The sequence below is a fragment of the Tympanuchus pallidicinctus genome, unplaced genomic scaffold (genome assembly GCF_026119805.1).
Source record: "Tympanuchus pallidicinctus isolate F22 unplaced genomic scaffold, pur_lepc_1.0 scaffold15, whole genome shotgun sequence".
NCBI lineage: Eukaryota > Metazoa > Chordata > Aves > Galliformes > Phasianidae > Tympanuchus > Tympanuchus pallidicinctus.
Genome location: NW_026294669.1, coordinates 29,769,912 through 29,796,176, shown reverse-complemented (window position 1 = coordinate 29,796,176; position 26,265 = coordinate 29,769,912). Strand labels below are relative to the sequence as shown.

Genomic DNA, 26,265 nt, shown 5'->3' with positions numbered 1-26,265 from the left:
GATGACTATTTCAAAACTCTGGAAGGTGCTCTACACTTGAAGCTTCGTAATAACAGTCAAAATGATCAGATATCTGCTTTTTCCCTCACCTCTCCACCTAACAGAGTGACAGCTGGAAATCTACCCAGACTCCAACCTCATATTTAGCCCTTGACAGTGCCCCTAAATTAGCATCCTAGTATGGGCACTAAGTAAATCTCCTTTTTGTGGATCATTGCAACTGGGAGTAGGATGCTAGATTTTCTCTTTCCTCAGAGTAGACTGTCTGGAAAGGAAGCTCCATCACAAATCCCCTCCCCTTCTAAGAATGGAGTTGCCAATGCATGCTACAGGGAAATACAGATTGTCTGCTGGAAGGTTGTTTTTGTTGTTGTTTTTAAACTTCAGCCATCGCACTTCAGAACAATCCCATTGTAAATGAATGCAGTGAGATGTAAATCTCTTCACCAGGATTTGTACATGCTGGAAATAGCAGCCCACTCTGCTTATCCCAATGGTATTTAACCCTTCTAAGTCATGCAGAGGCCTAAGTCATTCTGTTTTCTTCTGTGCCCAGAAAAGGAGAAGCAACACCAGAACTTGTATAGAACTGCAGTTCTATATGAAATCTGCTCAGTAGGAAGACCAAAGATTAATTATTTCACTGAAACAGAACAAAATAGGAAAAGCAAACTCTGTTCGCTTTGTGTCTGGACACAGTAACCACTGCAGAAGCGTAGTATCTCACAATCACCAGCACAGGAGCACAAACTCCAAGAAAAAGAGAGAAATACTGAAGGAATGCGAGTCATTGCAAGCAGAATCATTGGTGAGTACCAGCTGAGAAACTCAAAACTCATTAACCAAAACTCAGTATCTGTCAGCCTGCCCAGTCATAGGTGAAATTCAGTTTTGACAGGTTCATGACTATTAGCAGTGGTTTGCTGGTCTCAAAAGTCACACATTTTCGATGTCATACTTAATCAAAGCTGCACCTCCCTTGAAAAGCTGTGGTTATGTGATGCTGGTTAGAAACACCTGATCTTCTATGAATAGAGCCAGACCTGATCTTTGGCACTGATCTGTACACACATTAGCAACAAGAAAGTAGCTTAGGCCATAATCAAGCAAGCTGCTATTGCTAAATTGCCTCATGAAAATTACACATGGTATAAAATCATTATATAAGTGAGAAAAAAGAACACATTTTTTAGAACCATACCTTCTAAAGGTAAGGTTTCCCACAGATGGAAGAGTTCTATCATTATTTAAGAACAGGAATATTAGTATTAATAACTTAAAAGGAGAAAGGATGAGAATATAGGCAGTGCTTTGAAGACTCCTCGTGCACACTGACGAAAAACCATTAAGACACACACATTTGTGAACTATGTGCTACTAACTGTAGGGTATTTATGTGAAAATTCTTAAAAGAAAGATGACAACTGCTCAGAGAACTCAGCTGAAAATCCTGCACCCTGCCTGGGGAAAGTTATGATAAAACTACAGCAGGAACTGACTACCATAGAATTAGATGTCTATTCGCTGGTAAAACTTATCATCAGCACTAGTAGCTTTGTCTTTAAGATTAGTTAAAAGGTGATTCCTAAGTCTGCAACAGGTTTGTAAATTCCTGGCGGACTTGCATGAAGAATGAGCCTTACCGTCATTACTCCTGATTTCAAACAGCACAACAACGGCGATGACATTTTCCTCTCTCCAGCTCACCGAGAGAAAGACAGACCTCTCCTACTATTTTAAGTACAACTATTTTCCGAGGAGTCAGTGAGGTCAGCCCTTTGAAAAGATTCCTGTGGCAATATCTGGAAGTTGCTCTTCACATCCATTTCTGCCATCATCTCACCAGTAAGTTATACCACATAATTACAACAGTTGAACAACGGAGAATAGAGAAGGATGTAAATGATTTAGCAAATCAATCCCTTTGTGCCTCCTTATAAATACTTCCTTTCACCATGCCCGTACGTTTGATGAGCTTTTCAATTTTATTACAAGCATCACAGCTCTACTCATTAAGCCTATCATTTTTAATTTAAACAAATTTATTTCTAGGCCTAACATGTATGATTGCATCACATTGGGCACAAGTGAGAGAAATTCTTTAGTTAGCACCATTGTAAACACAGTCAGACTAAACAATTAAGAGTGGGCAGATAAATAATTCCAAGTACACACAGCAACACCTCCCCTCTCCTTGTCTCAATAGGGAAGAAACCAACACTGCATGAAATAATACCGTATATTTACGGAACAATTGCTTTCCAACCATTTTTCACTTTTTCCATAGTTCCTAGGATTCTGTAAGAGCAGAGGAATGTGGAATTTAACAAACTACGCTAAGGTCATGCATTCAGTAGAAGTAAAGCCAGATGCATATTTTTGGAGCTCATTTTTATTCTGTGCCAAGGAAAACCTATACAGGATGAAAGTTACTTGAGAGGATAATCCAGATATCTGCCTCTCGGAATAAATTCTCCTCCAGCAAATTTCTACCTATCCACTGTTATATATTAAATATCAGGCATGCAAGAAACACAAATTTAGTAGACATAGACACTGCGTGAGTGGTAGGGTTAAGAATTATCCTCTTTCCAGTATGTCTCAGTAGAGCGAATATCTGGAAACACAGCCATAGAACCAGGCTCCTTCTACCAGTTGGAAATTCTCCACAATTGGATGCTCACAGCTACTGATTTATGGTTGATTTCTGACTCCCAGGAGACAAAAAAAACAAAAGATATATGCTGAAAAGATCAATTTCCAATGCTTCCTGCTTCAGTCAAGAGCAACCAGACGCTTTGAGGTTCAAAGTGTCTCTACATCAAGCAAAGGGAACAGCAACCACAAAAGCGTGTGCCTCTTTCAGAGTATACAATACTCTGAAATGTCTTCACGGAATCACAACTGTCACCAAAGCTGGGATGCTCCTGGAAATTTCCAGATACAGTAACCTGGAAAAATATATAGATAAATGCTTCCTAAAATCCAGTCCACTGATATCAACTCCTACATTTTAGCCAATGAGTAGGACTGAAAATCGTACGTAAGGTTCAAAGTCAAATTTCATATCCAAAGCACATTTTGAGTGATAGATGAAGCTAGGGAATGCTATTAGTTAATTTTGAAGATTCAAAAATACATGAAAATAAAATGCATATGATTACATGCTTCAAATTCTCCAAGTCAGGTCAGGAAAAAAAAAATTATCTTCATTTCTTTCAGACTATGTATACATCTGAGCAATTAAAATTTCAATATCCATAAAAAGCTCATTCTATTCAGTAGAATATAAGAAACTCTCACATACACAGAGTATAAACCTGTTTTAAATTCATTTGTATCAATATGATAAAAGTGAATTCATATATAAAAATGCAACGCTACACACAGTATGCCAGATCATACTTTCAGTAGCAACATGAAATTAATGGAATTGGGGAAATTCAAGCTCAGGTTGAATTACAAATATGAATCAAAAAACATGCAAGATTTTCAAAAGTGCTGCTTTTGAAGCACAGATTAAATCAATGTGGGAGTTATTATCAGATTTTACATAGGTAGTTAAGCCCATGGTAAGCGCTCTTTGAAATTCCCACCTTGAATAATAGCTCTTTGAACAAAATTAGCCAAAAAAAAAGACATGCAACATTTTTTAATTTAAAAATATAGTCAGCATAAAATATTGCAGTCTTATTAAAGTTAACCATGAAAATTAACATGACTGAAATCAGATATGAAGGAAAAACATTTCTTTTCCTCTGCAGTGCGTTCACATTGTACTTTCAAGATTCTTTACTACATAGGAAATCTGTTTCCTTGTTTTACATTAGTTTTCCCCAAAGTAAATGACAAAAATTCTCATATTTAAAATCAGAAAATGTAGTGGGAAACTGCAAAAAAAGCAACATAAATGGAGAAATATGATGCTCCTTTTAAATTGGATCTTTAAAAAGACTAAATTCCAAACTGTACTGCCTCAAGATTCCAGTCTCCCTGCTCCAAAACCCACAGAAAAAATTACTATCAGCTAGAAACAATAAACACTGTTACATCAGATACATTGCTGCCTGTTTCCAGTAGAATTTTCCCATCAACTTTTGGTGTGGAGGTTTAAAAAAATTGAAGTCCTTTTGGAGAAGAGGGAATAAAGATCTCTTTCCTGCTTACGCTTAAATCACGTAATGCTGTTTCACAGCTAGTTTTCATTTAGGGAAGTAGGATGATACTTCGCTTTAAACTGTTAGTGTGAGGTCTTGGATTATGTCAGTCATTTTGAGTTTGTTTTTGCTATGAGGAAGTCTAAACCTAATAAGCTATGTAAGGTTATTAGCACTGGCAGCCTTTCCTTCAGAATGCCTTAGTTAAATCAAACTCAACATTAGTACAAGGGGAAGATCAGGAATAGTTAAGGGAAATCTTCATGAAGTGCTTCTGAAACAAAAAAAAAAAAAAGACTGTACTTTTTTTTTTACCTAGAACAGGAAGAATGGCATCATTATTTCAGTGTTTATTACAAATTCATTGTCAACCTAGTTCTCCTCTTCCTTAGGACGTAAACTGGCAGTGAAAATATACGCCCATCAAACTACATGTTTAAATAGCAAGGGCAAATGCTAATCTGCAATTCAAACAGGCACCAACAACCTTCATCTTTTTTTTTTCTTCTAAATATTAAGTTTCTTCACCCAGGAATCCTAAGTGAGACACTTGGAGCTTTTTCCTTTACTGGAGGTCCATCATTTTTCTAACCGTGGGTCTCCGTTAAAACAATGGGACTGTAAACATAATCTGGCTGAAAGTTCATTTTCTACCCTCTTCCGTTTCAGAAATAGGCTGGCTAGGAGCTGTGCCTGTGCTCAAGGTCTCATAGAGAGCATTGCAGTCATCACCTCAATACTTTATCCATAGGTTTTAAGTGATCGTATTTTTACACTCATTGCACACATTCCTTTGTTTAAAAGCAAAACAAAAAGCAGTGTGTAGGGATATAACTATTTGGTTTTTTTGTCAGTCATACCAGACCCAAGGGCTGCTTTATAATGTTTCAATGGACCTTTGATGATTAGTCTTCATTTCCTAGTATAACATGTCATTCCTTTAAGACATTAAATGCTATCCTTGTCTAGTATAAAATACATTAACTACTTACGCAGTTAAAATCTTATGCATTTATTCTGTCATTTTTGTCAGCACTCTTTAATTTTAGTCTGTTCCATTTAATAAGAGCATGTAATCACCAGAGATTTCACCTTTCCAAAATATTACTGAATTTATTCTCTAGACACCTAAACATTATTAATGAACTCGGTGAAAAGATGGGAAGATGATGTGCAGCGCGATTAAATCCTCATTGCCCCATAGCTTTATCAAAAGATGCATGCAGATGGAACTGCATATTCACCAGCATTTATTTGCAAGTGACATACCTAAGAGCGTGTGTCCTCAGCTACCGGAAGCAAAATAGCCAGATTATCACAACATCCTGCCTGAATCTGTGCTCAGTCCTCCTGATTTTAACTGTTTCAGTTTGTTAAGAAAAATGCGTGGTTTCCATTTCTCATGAACCAACATAACACTGGCTGTAAAAACAACATTGAACCAAAGCTCTATAAATATACTGGGCAATGGTTCTGTTTTCCTAATCAATAAACTTCCTTGACTTTCAGCTTTACAGTTAGTTCTGTGGAATGCAAACAGTCACTTAGTTGCAGCATACCTGGAAAACAGAGCATTTAAGTCCGTAGTAAAATCCCTACTAACCATAAGCAGCATTAAGTTCAGGACACGATCTTGCATCTTGGGAGCAGCACTGTGTGTAACTGTTTCCTAGCAAAATAAGGATGCTGAAAAAAATTGTACATACTATCTGCCGATTAGGAAAGTTGGCCTACAGATGGGAGTTGAGAATGGCTAAAGAAACAACCATGCTCCAGGAGGAATTTCTGCATCACTGTAAATGTATGTTAAAATTAATCTTGAAGGAAAATATGCAGATAATGTTCCAAGGAAAGCTGATCATGCTCTATAGATTGAAATGCCAAATTATATAAATCCCAGGGTAAGCAAATGTACTGGAATTTCTCTGCTAGCTTTAAAACGAGATTTTTTCATCAGTTGTTTCAGGCTGAGTCTGCTATTGACCAGGGAGCAATGGGAGGTCTGCAGGAGGAAGCATCTCAAGCACATGGGGCATTGGCATGCCAGAAGTGGAGACAAGTCCAAGTAGATTTTCTCTTCTCAGGAGAAAAATGCTGAAGAAAAGGGCCAGAGACTATAAGATTTCTTTTTTTCTCTACAAAGCCATATTCTTTTCTGCTTAGGAACAATATATACGTCCATGTGAAACAAAGTGCCTGTGGCTTTACACAGGCAATGAAGTAGGACTGAAGGGATCCGTTTACACAGGTTATTGTTTCCCATGTAAAAGTCTTAGCAGATGTTTAGTGAATGCTTGATATAATGTCATATATTAAATTTACATTTGCCAGAAAAATCTCCATTTTTAATCTACAGTTTTTTCTTTTTTTCCAATCCCAGAAAGTCAAAGAGCATTTCATTTTAACTCTAAAGCTAGGAAATGCCTGAGCTCGACTGACAAAAGGAATTGAGCTTGCTCGGGGTATTTTAGTGGAGTTATTTTGCTTTTTGTGAGGTAAAAAAATCCACCACAATATTTTAGGTAGGTATCCTTGACACCACACCGAAGCAGCTACCATGCCAAAGCACCACAGAAAGAAAAAAAAAACCACATCAAGACTAAGAAGATAAAAGATACTTAACAGAAAAGAGAAATAGCAACAGCCGCAGAAGGAAGTAATAGATGAGAGAGACAAATACAGGAATCAGCATTTGTGTACAGCAAGGATATAAGATTTGAGCTTATGCATCGCACTCACACCAAACGAATACTAGGAGGGAAAACAAGGCATTTAAGAGCTATAAGTCTAGCAGTGTGAGCACTGATGTCATCATTACAATTAGAAGGGCAGGACAACACAAAGTAAATGTGAGTTCAGTTGCCTGGTTACTTACGCTAGACTCAAATACAGAATGCAAAACAGATTTATTAAAAAGAAATGTTCATTCTGCCGCCTTTACTTTTCCATTTCCTTTCCACTCTGTCTTCTTTCCAATATTCTATCACATTTACGACTCTTATTACATAAGGATTTGAATACATATGTGGAGCACATCTCCCACTGCTTTTAAAGGCTAAGTGCTAATTGGAAACATAATTTACTCAGAAGAAATCCGTCAAGACTACACTTAATCTTCGCTGTGAAGAAGTGTTAACTGAGCCTTTTTAGGAATGTTCTGCCAGAACCAACCACGAGATAGGCTTATTTTCAAAGCTATGGCCCATCAGTAGGTGGATTTTCATCTGGTTAATGGGTTGAAACAGATTGTTGAAGGAGAATATACACCCTCTGTACTCACTGATGTGTTTTACTTTGCCCCAACTGCTAGATTTTACAAAGTATTTCAGGAAACCAGCTTGATGGCCTTTCAGAGATGATCCTGAGATCTTTTTAAAGTAGTTATTAATGCTTAGAGACCATTTTACATTTCCTCAGAAGCTTGTCTTATTTCTCATTAAAGATGCTTAAACTTCTTGCAATAGATAGGAACTCACAAACTGTCTCCAAACTCCTGATGGTAGTTCAAGCAGCTAAAAATAAATTTTACAGCTCTGCAACACACGACCACAAACTTACCTTGTAACGTGAGCATCTTCTACTCAAAAATAGGCTGATTTAAACCAGAGATAAGTAATCCCACAGTGTAGGGACAGGATCAGTCTTTTCTCTGCATTTCTCAGGTAACAGTGCTTTCAAAATACTTAGAGCTCTTGCTAGAAATGAAGGGTTTGCGTAAAGGATCCATATTTAAGTACTTAGAAAATACTACAGCATGTCATGTAACTTGCTTGAATCTTGCAGAAAATAAGTTTACACTCACATCAGTTCAGCACAAACATCAAGTCTATTTAGAATGCAGCACAGAGCAAAGCTAGCAAACTTTGCTATACCCAAGACAAAATGAGGGTGAAGCCTGCAGATACTTTTCAACCCATTTCTACCACCTAATGAGTTTTCCACGCAGATTCCTGACCTAATCTCCAGCACAGTTTTCTTTGGTGAACTGACGAGCAGTGCCCATCCACCCAAGCCTCCCCTGCTCAGTGAATGGCACAGCCCCAGCTTTCTAGGTCATGGGGCACATTAGAAAATACACCATAATTTGTATTTGTCATACTTCGTGTCCACTTTATTCCGTATCCACTTTATAGATTTAATTGTCACAAATTCTCAAATTTTAGCTGCCTAAGCTTTATCACTTAATTGAAGCACAAATACATCTGCAAAAAAAGAAAAAAAACACAACCTAAGCAGCATAGGTATGAGTTAACCCCACGTTATCTATCTTGTAATTACACTTGTTACGGACTTCTCATGTAGTTTTATCGTTTTGATTATGATATTTCCAAAAATCTTTCATGTTACTTTCAAAATGATTATATCACTTCATTTAGCAGCACATACTTGATGTTTCACTGAATTTACGATGCCAGAAATATTTTATTATAGTTGACTATTCTGTGCTTATATTTAAACATCATCTCACATACTCTGTATAAAATACACGTGAAAAAGTTATTTCAGCCTCTTCCATGTACTTCCAATATTCTCCCCTACAATAATTGTCCTGTTAGAAAGATCAAAGTACAATTTCTGAATGAACAATGCTTTCAAAGAGAATACAACAGATGCTCTTGTTTAGTGTTAATAAGGAAAGAGCTTATCTAAAATCGTCAGTGGGGAAATATTGGTGGTAGGTGAGCATCCAAACCACATAATCTGGGAGGTCTTATACAGCCAAGGTGATTCTATGATTCTGTAACTAGAATACAAGATGTTACTATTCCATATATGTTTACACAGTTACCAGTAGGTAACATGGCAGCTGACATACAGTCAGTGAAGAAGAATTCTCTGCGTTTTTCAACCGCTTTGTGCAGCTGTTTTTGTAGTTACATATAAGAATAAGAGATGTTTATGAAAGCCAGCCCTAATCTACTGAGAATAAAGGAAAACCTTTAATTTAACATCTTGATATCATTTATTTGGATTTAAGAAGTCTGCAACAATGTTTCTCCAAAGGAAAAGCAAACACTGATTAATCTCAGCCTTATCTCGAAAGAGTCTCTTCGGAATAGTTGTCAAAACAATCCTGCACCCCTCAAGATTTTTTCTAGGTTTAGTTAATTTATCTCTTGTCTATTCTTTCAGCCTTTCTGAAAACCTTAGACATACTTCTGCAAAACAAGCTGTCCTGAATTATCTTGTGAGACTACTCTAGTACACAGAAAATGAAGGGGAGACAAGATCAAAAGGAGATATTCCTTATGTCTCCTCTGTGACATCTGAGAACTCATTCTCTATAAGAGAAGTCAGGGACTCCTTAAGAAATTACCTTTTTTTTTTTTTTTTAAAGCTGTGTAATAAATCCACCTCCAGTCAAGGTGGGACATTAATCAGAGAGGGCTTGTAGCACTGCAGCTCAGATATCCTAATTCTACAAGAAAAGTCAGCCCACTGAACTGCTAACATATGTCCTCGAAAATGACTTTCTACTATGTCCAAAGGCGTGCAACCAGTACACCATATTCAGACTCATTGTGTCAACAGTGACATAAAGAAACTGTGATGACAAAAGGCAAAGCAAATAGAGCACACTTACTCTCAAAGAACTGTAATGGCTATTTAAGCATTTGCTGCTAAACCTAAACCAAGGAATTTTATGAGCACGTCACCTTACGTTCATGCTACAACCCAGCCCAGAAGACCACACTAGACTTTTCACGCCTACAGACAAAAGGAAATGCTTAGTCAGGGTGGCACACAAATGAATATTTTCTTTGGCAGAAAACAAGCCTGTATAAACGTGAGCACAACTGAATCCTGCTCCTTTTACAGGACCTAAATTATCTGAGCTATCAAAAAGAAAAGCTACCTCAAGTTAAAATACCTACAAAGGAAACAAAAGAATGGATACGTAATTGAGAATGTTGTCCTCGTTCACATGAAGCTGAATTATTATCAAAATGTTTATTAACGTGATTTCTTACACTTCTTATCGTAACATTTAAAACTCTAGAAGTTATATCATGTAAACCGTACCAGAAGGACTGTTTGACAAGAAAGGAGGTTTCAGTAAAACCCCTCAATCCACATAAGGACAATTTGCAATTGTCTATTTTCAATTTTTATTTTCTGTCACTTTTCCACAGCCAGATTCAAGTCAGCACTAAGCACTCTTTATGAAAACAGACGTCAGAGAAAGGCAAAGACAAATGCTGCATTTCTAATGGCAGTGAAAAATGACCCCAATAAACAACAAAAAAAAGTTACTCTGAGTAGTATTGAAACTTGAGCTGCTGATGATTACCAGAGTTCACAATCAACCCAAATATACAGAATTTATTACACTACCTTACCAGTTTTTATGCTGTAATTGATGTGGATCCTATGAAGCCTAAAACATTTCAACAATTTTCATCTAGCTATCTAGCCCAAAGTCCTCACTAAATAGCTTTCCATAACTTCATAGTACTGTTGCAGGATGACTGTAAAACCAGGCCTATCTTGGTAAAGACAGACTAGGAACGGATTCACAGAGTCATGAAACAGCCAGGGTTGGAAGGAACCTCTAGAGATCATCGAGACCAACCCCCCTGCCAAAGCAGGTAATCATGAATCTTCAACCCAAATGCCACATGCAGGGCCACCAACCTCCACATTTAATACTAGACCATGCTGTCCAGGGCCCCATCCAGTTACTTTTCCACATTTACACTAAGGAATCCATAGCTTCCATGAATATGTAGTTAAGAATCTGATGACTAATTACATAACATGTTTGTAAAAATCAAGTAGAATCTGTGCAATTCTTTATCTGTCCAATCTTCTGCACCCATTATAGGAATAGGGAAGGATTTAAAGAGTTTAATGATTGTCTGCATTCTTGTAAGAAAGCCAGAAGTGCGGACTTGGCAAATTCAATCACTAGTGTTCAAACAAAAAAAAAAATGTATTTTTTTAAATCAAGTCATCATTGTACCTGTGTAGCTCTCATTAAATTTAACAGATGTTACAGACATTTGTCAAGAGCAAAATAAACTCTTACAGCTGCAGCACTTCTTGAATGAGTGCTCATTTTCATGGTGTTTTTTTTTTTTTGTGTGTGTGACTGTAGGCCAAATTACATTTTGAAAGACAAAAAATGCAATATGTTCCAGCAGACTAATCAACTTGGTTGGCTTTGGGCTCATGTTAGCTCAATGCTTAGCTCCACATCACAGAATCACAGAATGGCCAGGGTTGGAAGGGACTTCCAGGATCATTAATCTCCAACCCCCCTGCCACATGCAGGGCCACCAACCTCCACATTTAATGCTAGACCAGGTTGCCCAGGGCCCCATCCAATCTGGCCTTGAACACCTCCAGGGATGGGGCACCCACAGCCTCTCTGGGCAGCCTGTTCCAGCACCTCGCTGCTCTCATAGTGAAGAACTCACAACTGAGATCCTGAGCAGCAAATAGCTATGGCTTAATGCCTCAGTTCCTCTAGTCATCCCTGCCAGAGGGTCAGAGCCAGGCTTAGCAGTTTACTGCATGTCTGTATCAAACAGAGCACGTGTGTATGTGGCACAGACTTCTGCTCCTCAAGCTTCAGTCCCACTTGATCAGAAAGAGCAAGTTCAGATTTCTGCTCAGAGTCTTCTTCCCACCTGTCTCGTCCTACAGTAGTTGAACATTTGTCAGGAGTGAGCTTTATCTTTATCTTCTAACGGAAATAAGCTGCTGAGTATGTGATACAGCTCCTTCATAATTTTTTCCACAAACAGTATGGGAATACAAGCCCAGGTCACATTATGCCAGGCCTAAGTTTCCTGCTGCTGTGATAATTACTTCCACAGATCAGACACATTTCATTTTATCAACTGTGCAACAAGTCCCACAGGGCTAGGCAAGCATATGGACAACTTAGTGACTCTAGTGAAAAGCAGCTAACTTTTGTCCTGTCCTTTAGTAAACAATGTGTTAGCATGCAGTATTTTAAAAGTCATCACTTCAACAGAAAATGCAATTTTAGAACTTCCTGCTAATTTGTACTTTGCACCGGATGGTGAAACATGGTAGAAGACAAAGGAAACAGCGGGTCACAGGTTAACATCCCAGCTTAGAATGGAATGGATCAGACAGTAAGACATGCAAGTGAACACAAGAGGATTTAGGGAAAGAGTAAAGGTATGCATCTCCCTTGAATAAACCTGAGCCAGCAGAACCAGGACTTCACTACACCCATGCAGGCATGTCCCCCATGCAGTACATTAAACCATGCGTCAATTACAAGGAATATGATTCCAGCCAGGTTAGTGGAAATAGGAAACATGAAATAAATCATCCTATCTATCTTTACACCTGAGTTTTCCCCTTTCCATCACACAGCCAAGCATTCTCCTTTCCTTTTCAGGCAGCCCAAAGTCCCCTTTATGTAACCCTACTTGGGACTGCATGTCTTACTTCGCAGTGGTGTCCCAGGAGCTGTTTTTATTTCACAGCTTTATAGTTCTCTCTCAGATGTTATTTTGCCTGCACGCAGCTCCTTCTCTTCCTCTTTCCCAGTCTTTTCCCAACAAGGCTAATGAAAAGAAGCCAGCAAAAAGATGAGCTAAAACATTCCAGAACAAAATAAATCATGCCTTCTCCAGAATTAACTTCGTATATATTTCTTAAACAGTGCAACATTTAAAATAATTTTTCTGTTTCTGAACCAATTTTACCAGAAAATTACCAGAAAACATACAGGGAGAATGGAAATTCAGATTCATGCTAAGCAGAAACTCTTTGGCCTGAACAATGAGGTTACAGCAGCTGCGCAGTCATCTGCTAGGAATCTCTCTTCATGAAAGATAAAAGCTACTGCTTCATTCAGAAACCTCCCATTAGATTTGTATGTTCTACTAAGACACATTCACGTGACTGCTGGAGTGAAGTACTGATACAGGAAGGGATCTAATTTACCTAATTTATTTCATGCTACAAAGACTGAAAAAGAAGTGCTACAGCAATCTCCCTCCATCCCTTGGGTCTGCTCCCTTCCTTCCTGTAGCTCCCCTGTAGGTACTGAAAGGCTGCTACCAGGTCACCTCAGAGCCGTCTCTTTTCCAGGATGAACCACCCCAGCTTGCTCAGCCTGTCCTCATAGGAGAGGTGTTCTATTCTATGGATCATTTCTGTGGTCCTTCTCTGGACATGCTCCAACGGGTCTACGTCCCTCCTGAGTACTGAGTACTCCACATCCGGACACAGTACTCCAGGTGAGGTCTCACCAGCACAGAGTAGAGTGACAGGACCACATCTCCACCAAGCCCAGCAGCTTCCTTATACTCTTCCCACAGTACCAGTCCTTGTTTCCACTGCCTGTGCATTCTCACTCTTCAGTTTGACCAGCAGGCCCTGGGTTCAGCCACGCCAGCCTCTTGCCTTCCTTTCCTGACTTGCTACAAGTGGAGATGCAGAGCCCTTGAGCCCCAAAGAAAGCCTCCTTAAAGATCCACCAGTTGTACTCCACACCCTTGCTCAGGAGCACAGTTTCCTGGGGCGTTTTGTTTATTAACTCCTGGAGGAGTTGGAAGTTAGCTTTCCTGAAGTTTAGCTTCCTAGTTTTACTCTTCACCTGTCTCAAGATTTTTGAGCTTTCCATGACAGTCAAAGTCTAATAAGAAATATCCTTCATTTAATCCAGTTTGGAAGTAAGATTGGACAGGGTTTTGAGGGTGAAAGAGAAAAAAAGTTACGAATAATCTCATGGCAGCTGCAGAATATGAAGTCATGGAAATATTGAGTAATTGAATTTTTTTTTAATTATTATTATTAAAACAGTAGTTCTAAATATCAACTTGGGAACGGTAAGCACTACAGTCATTTTCTATGCCCAAGTTTCCCATTCAATCAAAATAATTTATTTTTTTCCAGTGAAGAGTCCAAAGTTGTTGAATAGCTATAAATCATGAGATCATGTAATGACGCTTCTTTGCATTTCAGAAAACTCTATCAAAACTAGTTCATCTGTGTCAAAGATTTCCTTTCCACCTCAGGAAACTCTTTTCTAATTGCACCCTACTTAAGAAAGATCTGACAAACTGACTTCATAGCTCAGTTCTAAGTGCTTTGCTTTGGGGAGTGCTGGGAGTTCCTGCAAAATCGGGTTGCCTTGGGTTTTTAAGTCTGAGCTCAAAGATAATCAAAAGTGAGCAATTACATATAATCACTTTGGTGTACAAGAAGTCCTTTATAGAGTACCATATGTTTTTTACAACTACATGGATTAGCAGTTTCCATTTTTCAAAGTAGTTGCATCTGTCATCATTTATGTCCCTTCCAAAGCAGTCTGGTATTTCAGAGTGGTTATGCTTCTCCACAACTATGTCTGAATGAAGGAAATAAAGAAAAAACAGACCAGGACAGAGAACTATAGTTTGAACATTATGAAAATGACCACAGATATTATGGCACAAAAACTGCCTAAAAAAAAAATAGCTGGATTTTTTCCAGTTTTACAAGGAACCAAAGTTCATTCTTTTTGTCCTTTTATTATTGTTATTACCTTTTTTTTTTTTTTTAATCAGTTCAACTGGTGAGTTTTGAAATCTACTTCCCATTTGTTGGATTTGTTTTAAGACTTGTAAATCTCATTTAGAATTTCTTAATAATCAGAACAAAAGAAATTATAATCAGTAACCTTGCATGCAAGTGAAACTGAAAAGTACATTTAACATATTGATCTCGTTCTGGAAGTCATTTCAACTCATAATTAGCAAAACAGGTAAGCAAACAAGCAACAGCAGGTAAAACTAATGCCTGCCTTTGGAAAGCAAATTAGACATTTTAAAGCTATCACAAACAATTTTTGCATTTACATTCCAGCTCTCAGCTTATTAGTACTGTCAAAGGAAATATTTTAACCAGGAATAAAAATCAAATTGATGTAGAGTGAAAACAGATAACATTTACTTTGCATGCTTCTTTTTATTCGCCGTCAAGACCTAGTCTCTTCTTGTTAGATGTCCTCTAGAAGCCAAACATTTCTTTCAGACATGCATTACAATTTTAGTTGTTTAAGGATACATAGGTCATCTAGCAATTCGTTACTCTTCCTTTTCGACATTCTAACAAGGTTTCAGTAGTGGGGCAGCTTGTTGGACAAAGCACATTAACTCACAGCATGACAGCGGCCCATATTTTCTACTCTGCACCAAGATACCAGTAGGCATTGCTTCCTTCTGCCTTCCTCTTTGTTAATAAGGCTTTCCTTGTGTCTTCAGTATGAACAGCAAAATGCATTAAAAAAAAACTTATCATTGATAAAATCAATTACAAATGCAATTAAAAATAAATACAATTACAAACTTAAGAGACATCACAACCTGAATTTCAAGGGCAATACTGTACAATTATTAGAAGGAAGCCTTTGGATAAAGTGTCCTGCACAAAGGCTTGCCAGAGAGGAGCTGGAAAGAATTGCCCTGCAGTAAGAAGTGAAGCAGAAACCTGTCACCTCACTGCCTCTTCACTTTCCATACACCATACACTCTCTGCTGAATGTTTACCCTGCACTTTTCTGAGCAATTAGCAGTTTTTGTACAATAAGGGAATATCCTTCCACCCGCAAGAGAAGGCATCTCTCATCCAATTCCTTAAAACAGCTTTTGTCACCTTGTATTTCTTTGGAGGCCTGCTTTAATTAGGACCAATGTGCCATAAATAATGCACTTCACAGACAATTCTTGCATTAACATTCCCAATTTTTAATTCTCAGTTTGACAAGTCATTTGCATGACTGTGTCCTATCGTTATTTTCTTTACGACTGAGATGATACTCCACATGAGAAAAAATTGAAAAATTAAGACAGTCAAAAAACCACTCCGAAGTTTAACTATAGGTTATCTTGCAAGTCATCACTCTGATCTGCTTAATGACAGAAATGAATTGTGAGCTGTCTTATTAAGAAAGCTCTTTGTGAAATGCTACATACAGCCATTAAAAATGTACCTTATTTTATCTCTAAAAATCCTACAGAATATTACCATAACTGTTGCAACTAATCACCAACCTCTAGAAAATAAAGTGACACACTTCTTTTTTTTCAGTCTCTCTTCTGAAAACAACCCCGTCCATCCCACCATAAATGAATCCACACCACCTTGCTCAGCTTAGTGCAGAAATTACAGATATTCTTGTCTACAGTGGAGAATGAAATATACCTGTTTTAGCTGAAAACATTAATACAGCATTTGGAAGACGGTATCTTACCCACATACAAATACAGCTTTGCTCTCCAAGATGACATACCACTAGTGCTACTGAAATAAGCCACCAATCTGCAAAATTAGTGTGACCAATGAAATGAGGTCTGCTAGAGCCAAATGTTTCACATTAAACATACAATTGCTGGCAAAAAAAAAAAAAAACTCACGTCTCCCATATTCATTACCCATTTCCCTTAAGAAAGGAGCAAAAGAATCAGGCTGTGATTCAACAAAATGCATCATAAGTTGCTCAACCGTGCTTCGGAGCACTTAGTATTTCTAGTTTGAATTTAAAAAGCAGCATCTGAAGAGCTGACTAACAATAGTTATTAAGGTATTAATAATAGCTCTCTGGCAGTTTAATTGATCAAACTTCTACATTTGGTCTATTGCAAGAACTCTGTTGTCTAAAGAACGTATGCTGAGCCTCTTCAGAACTGACACATCTGCTGCCATTTTGTGGAGCTAAGAATGAAACTAACAAGAGCTGCACGATCAATAGCTGCAACAAAAGAGCTATTGACACCATCTACATTATATCTTAAAAACAACTGAATATCATTTTAAACTGTGCAACTTCTTTATTTTTAGTGCAGCTTGAATGTTTTGAGTTAGAAATACTGCAATTGCTTCAGCTAACAATTGCTTTTTTGCTAGCATTGCCCCAGACAAGGCTACTTGTCCCTGGCCAGATGATTCACCAGCAGCATTCAACTTTTCTGGTGCACAACAAACACTGCTGCCATTCAATTGGAAGGGAAGATGCACATTTGCTTATCACAGTGTTAAGAGCAGAACTAAGAACTTCAGTTTTTGGTAAACAATTCTACTGTAATCATTAGGCACGATGTCTGCATAATTCAACTGATAACACCAACTGTCAAAAAGGCAAACAATACACCAACAATCTAATTGCATTTGAAGGGTCACATTTCGATGGTATGCTATTGAACACATTTATTCTCTCAGAGTCACCTGGCTCATACACACCAACTTGACTTCCCAGCTCTTATAATCCCACACAAAATAACTTTATTTAGATTTTATAAACTAAAGGTAATAGTTTACATAATTTTGTTAACATAAAAGTGAGCTCATTTAAGTACTTAAAAAAAACAACTTGAGACAGGCCAGAGAATTTAGATGTTTGATAAGGAAAAGTATTTTAACTTGTATGCTTGTATTTGAAAGGTAAATCACTTGCACAACTGAAAGTTGCAGGATGACTACATTGATGTCCGGTTTTAAGTTTATCTTTCAGTGAACGAGAGTCATTTGGTACATAAACTATCACAGCTCCCCATCAGGGGATGCTCTAGAGGCAGAAGCATGCTTTCAGCTGTCTCTCAGTTAGGATGAATAAATTAGAAGCTTGATCTATGCCTATCCACACCCAATTGGTTCTCAGAAAACACAAGATTTTCTACCATAAGCAGTGTGACATTTCACAAGTACTATACCTAATTAAAATAAAAAATTCCAAGGCCTAACCATCTTCACAGCATATCATCAGTCCTCAATTATTTTGTTAACATGCAGCCTAGTTAGAATTCTCCTTTCAGAAAACTCAGTACTTTGCACAGATATGGATGCACTACATAGACACAGACACGTCTTTCGGATGTGCCTTCAGCTTCAGGAGTCACAGAAATCCATTTCTGCACCTAAGTCCATTGCTGTGCTACCCATCGTTCACATAATTGCTCACTGCACACCATGTGCTTTCCAAATTAAGAATTGTCCAAATCTGTGTCTTTGCTCGCATAAGGAATCTCCAAATGAGAGCTGACAACCACCCCTCAAGTCATTTGGTGCCACCTTCTCCAAAATACCATAGCATAACATTTTCTAGCCATATGTATGTCCCTTCATATTTTCACACTAAGTTCTCATTGCAGTAACTTCCTTATAAGATCCTAAGCTACAGTCTGCTATAACAACTCAAAAATCCTGAAAACAGCAATTTATGTACTCCAGCAGTTTTTTTCTTCACTTGTTTACTCTGTCACAACAGGTTAGCTTTGTATGCCCTTGTATATAATTATGCTTCAGAATGAAAACTCAGTTTATATATTCTTCCCAATCATTTTCCTCAACACTCCAAATGTAAACAATTCACTCTATCAGTTGATCTGGTGGTGCACAAGACCGATAATTTCTTTGTTGATCAAACACAGCAATCTTTCATTTATCAGTTATATGATAAAAACAAAAGAGAATGGATTCTCCATTTTGTTTTCCATGTAAATTAAAAACTCATTGGTTCTTAGAACAGGAGCTCATAAACACTAATTTCAGCAAAATTCCATTCGCTCACTTTCCTCCAGGAGTAGCTAAGGGTGTACAAATAGAGGAGTGGCAAATTCCACAGAAACTTCAAATAGATTACTTAATATTTATAATACAATAGTACTAATCCTTCCTTGAGGCCACATATTTTAAAGCTGTATTTCAATACTGAGAAGCATAAGAGGCAGCTTACGGGGAACACCAGCTATCACTGGCCTCAGTTTTATGTACTGTGATTGTGGGATTTGAGGTGATTCTGGGACTTGCTTCCTTCTATATGCATACAGATGAATTCTGACATAAGCCTGAAGTGACTTCTCATTTCCCAAGAGATAAAATAAACTACAAAAGCTTTTAGCCATCTCAGGAAGAGCGTAAGAGCTCTCTACATAATGTAGGGGGTGAAATCCTGTTTCTGTCAAAGTCAGAAGCTCTACTTGCATCTGGGACACCCAGATCACAATATTTACACCATTTCCCCCATTTCACAACAGAATTAGAATACCAATCATACTGGCATATTTTCCAAAGAAAACTGTTTCCAAATGTGTCTTTTGGAAAGGGATTGCTTTTTAAAACCTTAAAAAAACAGAAAAAAATATTTTTTAAGTTAGAGATTAAGTACTTCAATTTCTCTGAGTCAATTTTGAAAGACTGCAGAAGCAGCAGCATGATGCTAGTCCTATTAAAGCAAAAAAATAGGAAACTTGAATATACTTTCAGCATCACAGGTGTTGGGTATGGAAAATGCATACTACACATGTAATACTAATGATCTGGATAAAAGTTAGTTGATTTTATGCTGTGTGTAGCAGACAAAAATGGAAGCTAATCCAATTGCTGTTCCAGGATACTCAACATGACAGAATAACATGGCCTCATTCAACCCTATGCAAGCTTCTTTTTTTTCCCCCATGAGATGCCTCTTCCAGAGTACAACCCCTTTTTCTTTTCACAGAGAACAACATTAAATATTATCGTGATACTTTCTCCAGGTCGGGGGCAGCTTCACATTATCCAACGTTCAGAGGAGACAGTTTCAAAGAAGCAAAGCAGACACAGATCTGGAAGAGAGTCTCAGACACAGCCTTGTATACACGTACTTTGGTCCCTATATGAGAATATGCATGTAAATATTCCCTGTAGGTATGATCTTAGAAACTGCTTCTTTTAGTCCTTTGCTTCGATTCTTCAAAATCAAAGTTGCTGAAAAACTCAAGTACTACTCTGGATGGGGAGAGAAGATTCCCTCCTTCCACTACCTGGGCTTCCAGATGTCAGGCCTTCTCCTCTTCACCTTATCTCATAGAAACTGCCAGCTCTGGTCAAGTATCTTACACTGCAAATGATTCCTCTGGACACTGCTATGAGGAGAAACATCTGCCTATTTCCTCCCCAGTACATAGATTGGCAGAGCCAAAATCTCCTCTACAGCCAAAATACCTGCTCACCCATTGCCTTAAAATGCATCCACAGCAAAACCACAGTCAAGGTAAGAAAATAGTTGCTCACAAAACAAAAAAACTATGTAAATCAGTATTCAGCAAATCTGATGGCACTAAAACATCCACATGAAAATAAAAAGAACATTGCTGAAATAGAGGGTTGTCTTGGACAGAAACAAAAGAATTGAACCTGTACACACTATCATTCGTGCACATGAGAAACTCTTTGGAGGGTAGATGCTTTATTTCAGAAACAGAACTACTTGCAACTGCAGGAGAAAGTTGGGAAAATTAAGTTCTGGAATTCCCTGAGAGAATCTGCAATTACCAATCCTTTTCTGAAAAATGAAGAAAGATCCAAATTACCAGCCTAAAGCTATTAAAAGATATTATAAGAATGTGATTCTCCTCCGATTTGTTCCTTGCAACCATTTTTGTGTTTAAAGGAGGCATATGTACTACTGGTAAATAAAAAAAAAAAAAAAGAATGAGTGTTAGTTTTAAAACACCTAAATATAAAAACATCTGAAAATTTCAGGTGACTGTAATGATAGATGGAAAACAAAAATTAATATTGACTAAGAGTGGAATGTATTTTTGACACAAATTACAAGTTCACATACTGCAGAACAGTGGTAGCCCAAGCAGCACAAACCACTGCTATCTCCACTGCTCAGGCACATCTTTTGCTTCCCATGAAATTTAGCTGAAAAAGGCGAGAGTTTGCAGTAAGACTGGCAAACTTATTTTTCATCCCTTGAAGACTAAACACAGACTGTTTTGGAGCCTGACTTTGAAACTGGATGAAAGTCACAGCTGTAATGGTGAAGCTGAGTTGTTCTTCCAGTTCACATGGAAAACTGCTCACAGAGTACATAGTTATTTCAGGAGCTCCTCAGACTGCAACAAAAGGCAAGCCATGTGTGGGTGTCAGCTCAGAGAAAGTCTCCACTTTCTGCCACAGCTGCAAAGCTGAGTTGATGACTTATGTTAAACGCATTCCTCCAGCAGCATAAGCTTTCTTGCTCATATAATCCAAAACCCTCTGGCTTGCTATATTACAACATAGCATTTTCCTACATTCTGCTTTTCAGCCAGAGAAGATGGCATAGCTGACAGCACCAGAAACAAACATTCTGAAGAAGAAAAGATTCCCTCCTCCAAGCAGCTTTTTACTGCCTGGCCACCAGAGAATCCTTCCTGTGCTTCCAGCATACACCCACCATTCTTCTCCTCCGTGACTGGGATGCAGCAGTAAGCAAGAAGGAATAGCAAATGTTGTGCATTAACATCCAGGAGGTACTCAAGAGTAGAAATAGCCCTAAGCTCTCTGATGAATCGACAAATGACTTCAGTTGGGATAAGAGATGAAGCAGTCTCCACTGTGTGGAGATCTGCTCAACTGGTACAACTCACGCAACAGCACTTGAAAGCAACCCAGCGGAGCTTGCTCTTCCTTAAAAACAAAGGAAATAGCAGATCTAAATACCATTGAGGAGCAACAGATAACAGTAAGCCATCCCAAGCAAGATGCTCCTTGTGCTGACACTAAAAATTCAACTTCGAAAACAAAGTTTGAAATACAGCATTCAGTTCTCCCAGTCTTGCTGCAAAAAGCAACATCCCTGAGCACAGAAGGAAGCTGGCATCTAGAACTGGCCACAGACAGCTCACAGACATTCTCACATCTCAGATTATACTCTAAATAGTCAACAAATCCCCTCAGCTGATGACACTGAGGCACATAGTGCTTCTGCCCCAAAGGAATGGAAAAAAATAAAGCAACATATTTTGCACTTTTATGAATTTACAAGATAGGAAGTACTTTCTCACAGACCACAGCAATTATTTCCACATTGAGTTTCTTCTTCCAAAACAACTGATTTCTAATTTCAATTTGGTACATAGTTATATATTACCATTAAGGGATTTCTAGCTAATATTAAACCTCTTTTGTAAATAAAGTTCCGATAGAACTGCATTTGCTAACAGTTTGAATGCAAATATTCTCTAGACTACAGACACACTTGGTACTCACAAAACACAAAAAGAGTGGAGCACATATGTATTTACATTCTATCCCACGTGTACAAATACACTGCATATAAACGGTGAAATCAGAATTTATCTTCAGGATCTAGATTTACATTTTCTCCTCAGATCAGTCTCTGACTATATCACTTCTTTACCTCACTTTCTGCTCTGTGATATAGTGTTAGACCTCTTCACATCCAATATGGCAACTGCTATATGTCTTCAGTTGCCAAAAGGTTTAGCCTGATGGAGTACTAAATAGTTTCCAAATCACAAAATCTTTATGGCATCATAAATGTTGTAGACTCCAATTGCTTCCAAACAGTTCTACTCTTATATTTCCACCACAAAAAAAATTTTTTTTTTTACATTCTTTACCTAAATTCTGCTTTCTATGCATGCCTCATAAGACAACAGCTGCCCAAACTACTGAAGAAAAATCCAGATTCCATAAGCTCAAATAACACACTAAGGAGCTCAGGATAGTTGCCCAGAGCAATCTCCAGCATCCTCCCAGGAGCCGTGCATCTCAATTTATGGTGGTAGCTTTTTGATTTTTCCTGCCTGAACAAGGTGACTGTCAGTAAAGCACTTGCACAAACCTAACAAAACTGAACACTGCTATTACTGGCTGCTCAGAAGGACAAGCACAGACTACAGCAGAGGATGAAGCAGGCAGAAGCTGTGAACATGTTTAGAATCACAGAATCACCAAGGTTGGAAAAGACCCCTAAGATCATCTAGTCCAATCACACACCTGCAGACATTAGTTCCTCATTAAACCATATCTAGTAGTACCTCATTTGTTTTTCTCATTAGGTCCTTTTTTTACTGTTTTACTTCATTGTTTACAGTCCAAGACCAAATTCCCTAATGTTCTACAGAACAGTACTGCATAGATCTGCATAGGAACCCTGAAGTTCTCCAGTATGTTAGTAGAAATTCTGGCTACTGCTAGCAGAGCAGCAAAACATGCAGCATTTCTCCACAGCAAAGACCAAAACCACTGTTGAGACCTGACGGGGGGGGGGGGGGGAACAATATTCACAATATTCCTTCCTTATAGTTTCCAAAGCATAGTAAGTCTTTGTCTGGCATACCAGAAGCAATGCATCACACATTCTTCCAGGCTGCACAAAAAAAAAAAAACCCACTTCATCTCTAGAGTCTACCTGTGAAAACACGTGCTGGGGCAAAGTGCCAGGCATCAGAAAAGTGGAGACCACAACCCATATGGGTTGTCAATGCATTACATCAAAGGCACATAATTAATAGGTCAACTCCAAGTTCAATTGCTAATACCTAGTGTACAAGCAGGAAACTAAAGGAAGCTACAAGTACTTTCAAAATGTTTTTCTTCTGATGGCTCTAAGGTTAGTGGTCTGCAATTTTCATACGTTGAGTTGATATGGCAAGCCTACAAGAGTAACCATATTCCTGACAAGAAAAGGAAGCTCCTTTATGAGTTGGCTTGGTTTGCCACAGTATTCCTCTCCTGTATTTCCACATTCCCAGTTTTGCTGTAGACAATCTTGGAATACTTATTTCTCCCCCCAGAAATAAATTTTAAATCTCACTTTTCAAGGATGTTCAGTACATGGTTCAATCCACTGTGAAACTGGAACCCCAAGTACATACGAAGTTACTGGTTCATTATTTTAACTTGGGAAGAGCAATTGTTCACCAAACTCATGGAAAGAAATAAGTTTTGTTCGCTACTGTGTTTATGAAATACCTGCCATGGGAGAACAAAAGATTTGGCTTCTATGACATTATAAAACCATCTCAAACTGTTTTCAATGCAAACAGAAAGCTCACATTCAAAACAGCATGAGATGGTTTTGCAACATCAGAGAGCTTTGGAGATTTTACTTGTTTGAACTTATTTGAACTGTGTCAAACTTTAAATTGTGCAGGACAATGTCAGCATTTCAGAGTTCATATCTTTCTTAACAAGCTCTGTTGTACATGTTCATCAGTGTAGTTCTCTGAACAGTTTTACATCTTTAACCACATTTTTTCACATCTAATGCTCCTAGAAGCTGCAAACAATGCTACTTTGCTCAGTCTTCACACAAACACACATGGAGCCATGCAGCCCTTTCCCTGTACTCAGAAGTACTGTATGAAGGTTTCAAAGAACAGGAGTTCAGTGGTCATATGCAATTCCATCTGAATGGAAACCATAGAATACCTCACTATACACAGCTGTGAAAATCTCTCTTACAATACCCAGTGGAATTCAGAAATAGCATAGAAGTCATTCATTTAGAGAAAAAGAAAAAAGTTTTAGAGTAAACATAGAAATCAAGTTTGCTATATATCACATTTCACAGGAATTTTCAATGAACTTTGTCAGAGTGGAAAAAATCTTAATAGCCTAAGGAGAAATATCACAATATTAAGTTGCTCTTATTTTTCCCTATTTATCGTTTAGTTTTAAACTCAAATTTCTTCATTTTCCCAAGCCTCTTCCACTTTCCTTTCTGTTACACATCTTAGTAAAGAGTCCAAACTACATGATGAGAAAAACAGCTAAGAAAAAAAACAACACATCTATGCACCATGGAAGAACATGAACCCTATAGTCATTTCATTGCTATGCTTCAAATGTCTGTTAGCTCAAAATCAGATGGTGGGCTGGGGGAATAAAAGAATTCAAACTTAATCTCCTGAATCTATAAAGCATGAATTTTTCAATTTTCTGTTCTACATAGAATAATGACAAAACTCATACAGGTCCAACCCTGCAAACAGGCAGGAGGTGCAACCATTGAATCACTACTGCTGATGCTTCAGGTGAGACTCCTTCATTCTCACTAACTTTAAATTACTGTTTCTATGGGTGTCTTAAGAACCACATGCTAGAAACTAGATTCACTAGAGCAGATGGGCTCAAGGGCAGTTACTATCATTATTATGTCACAGAGCCAAGAAGCCACAGGAGAATTTAGGATGTTAAGAAAGCAGAGACTTCAAAGGCTAAGGCAAACAATTTGTGTAGTTTTACTGCTTTTGGAATTAATAAAATACAACCTTAAATGCTACTGATAAAACAAGTTGTGCCTTTATACCTTGCAAAAACTGTATAGATATCCAGACTATTGCCATACGCACCTGCATGTAAAAGCAGGCATGTGGTTTCACAGAATCACAGATTTAGATTAGATTAACTGCTCAAAAACTCATCAACTCATCAATTGCAGTTCCAAAAATACTGACTACTAGTTACAGTCTACAGCTCTTACTGTTGATTTTCAACTGTTCTTTCTAAAGACTGTGACCAATTTACCAGCCTCAGAAGTATGGTGAAGTCACTTTTGAAATTAAAAATCACGTTACTTTGCTCACCACAAGAAAGCCTAGTCTTTTATGGCTCCAACAGAACCAAATAATGAAAATGCAATCTCAGTGCCAGTTACGCTCAGCACATACCCACAGACAACCTGCATAAAACCTCTCAGACACGAGAGGAATACAACAGCTATGGCCATGATTCAATTTCTCATACTTAGCTTTCCCTCACTCGTGTTTAAATGCATGAATTTTCAGTCCTCTCTAATTAAAAATAAAAATCACTTTATAAAGGATTTCCAAAATTATAGCTATCATTTCCCCTAAACTTAGATTACTACTTAAAAATATGCTTCAAAGTTTGACTAAGGTCAAACTTCTAAAATTGCCCATTTCCAATAATCTGTTGGTTCACAACAACAATAGATGAGACCAGAACAGATATTTTCAACTAAAATATCTTGACTTGTTGGTAGCAACACCTTTGAAATTCCTCCAGACTTCTCAAATCTTCAGGATTTGCCTTTTTTTTCCTCTTGTTTGGTTTTTTTGTTTTTGTTTTTTAAACAAGTAATCCAATCCTTAGAGATGAGTGTAAAACATACCAAAACACATAGAATCTTGCAGAAATCGTCTTTGTGATTATTTCATTAGGATAAAATGATAAGTTAAGTGCTGTATTGCTAGGAATTACTTACCTACCAACCTATATTATTCCTGGAATGTAAGAGCAAAAGACTTGAAAACGCAGATCCCTCATTCTGTTACAGACCCCATCAAGGGCAATGTCCCAGAAATTCAGCAAATATACATGAGGGCTGCAGTAA

General features: G+C 37.9%; 1 protein-coding gene across 1 annotated transcript in view; it reads right to left on the bottom strand.

Annotated features, from left to right (window-relative positions):
- The window catches only part of COL5A2 (collagen type V alpha 2 chain), a 166,060-nt gene that overhangs the window by 102,196 nt on the left and 37,599 nt on the right, over positions 1-26,265 (bottom strand). The window lies entirely within an intron of this gene.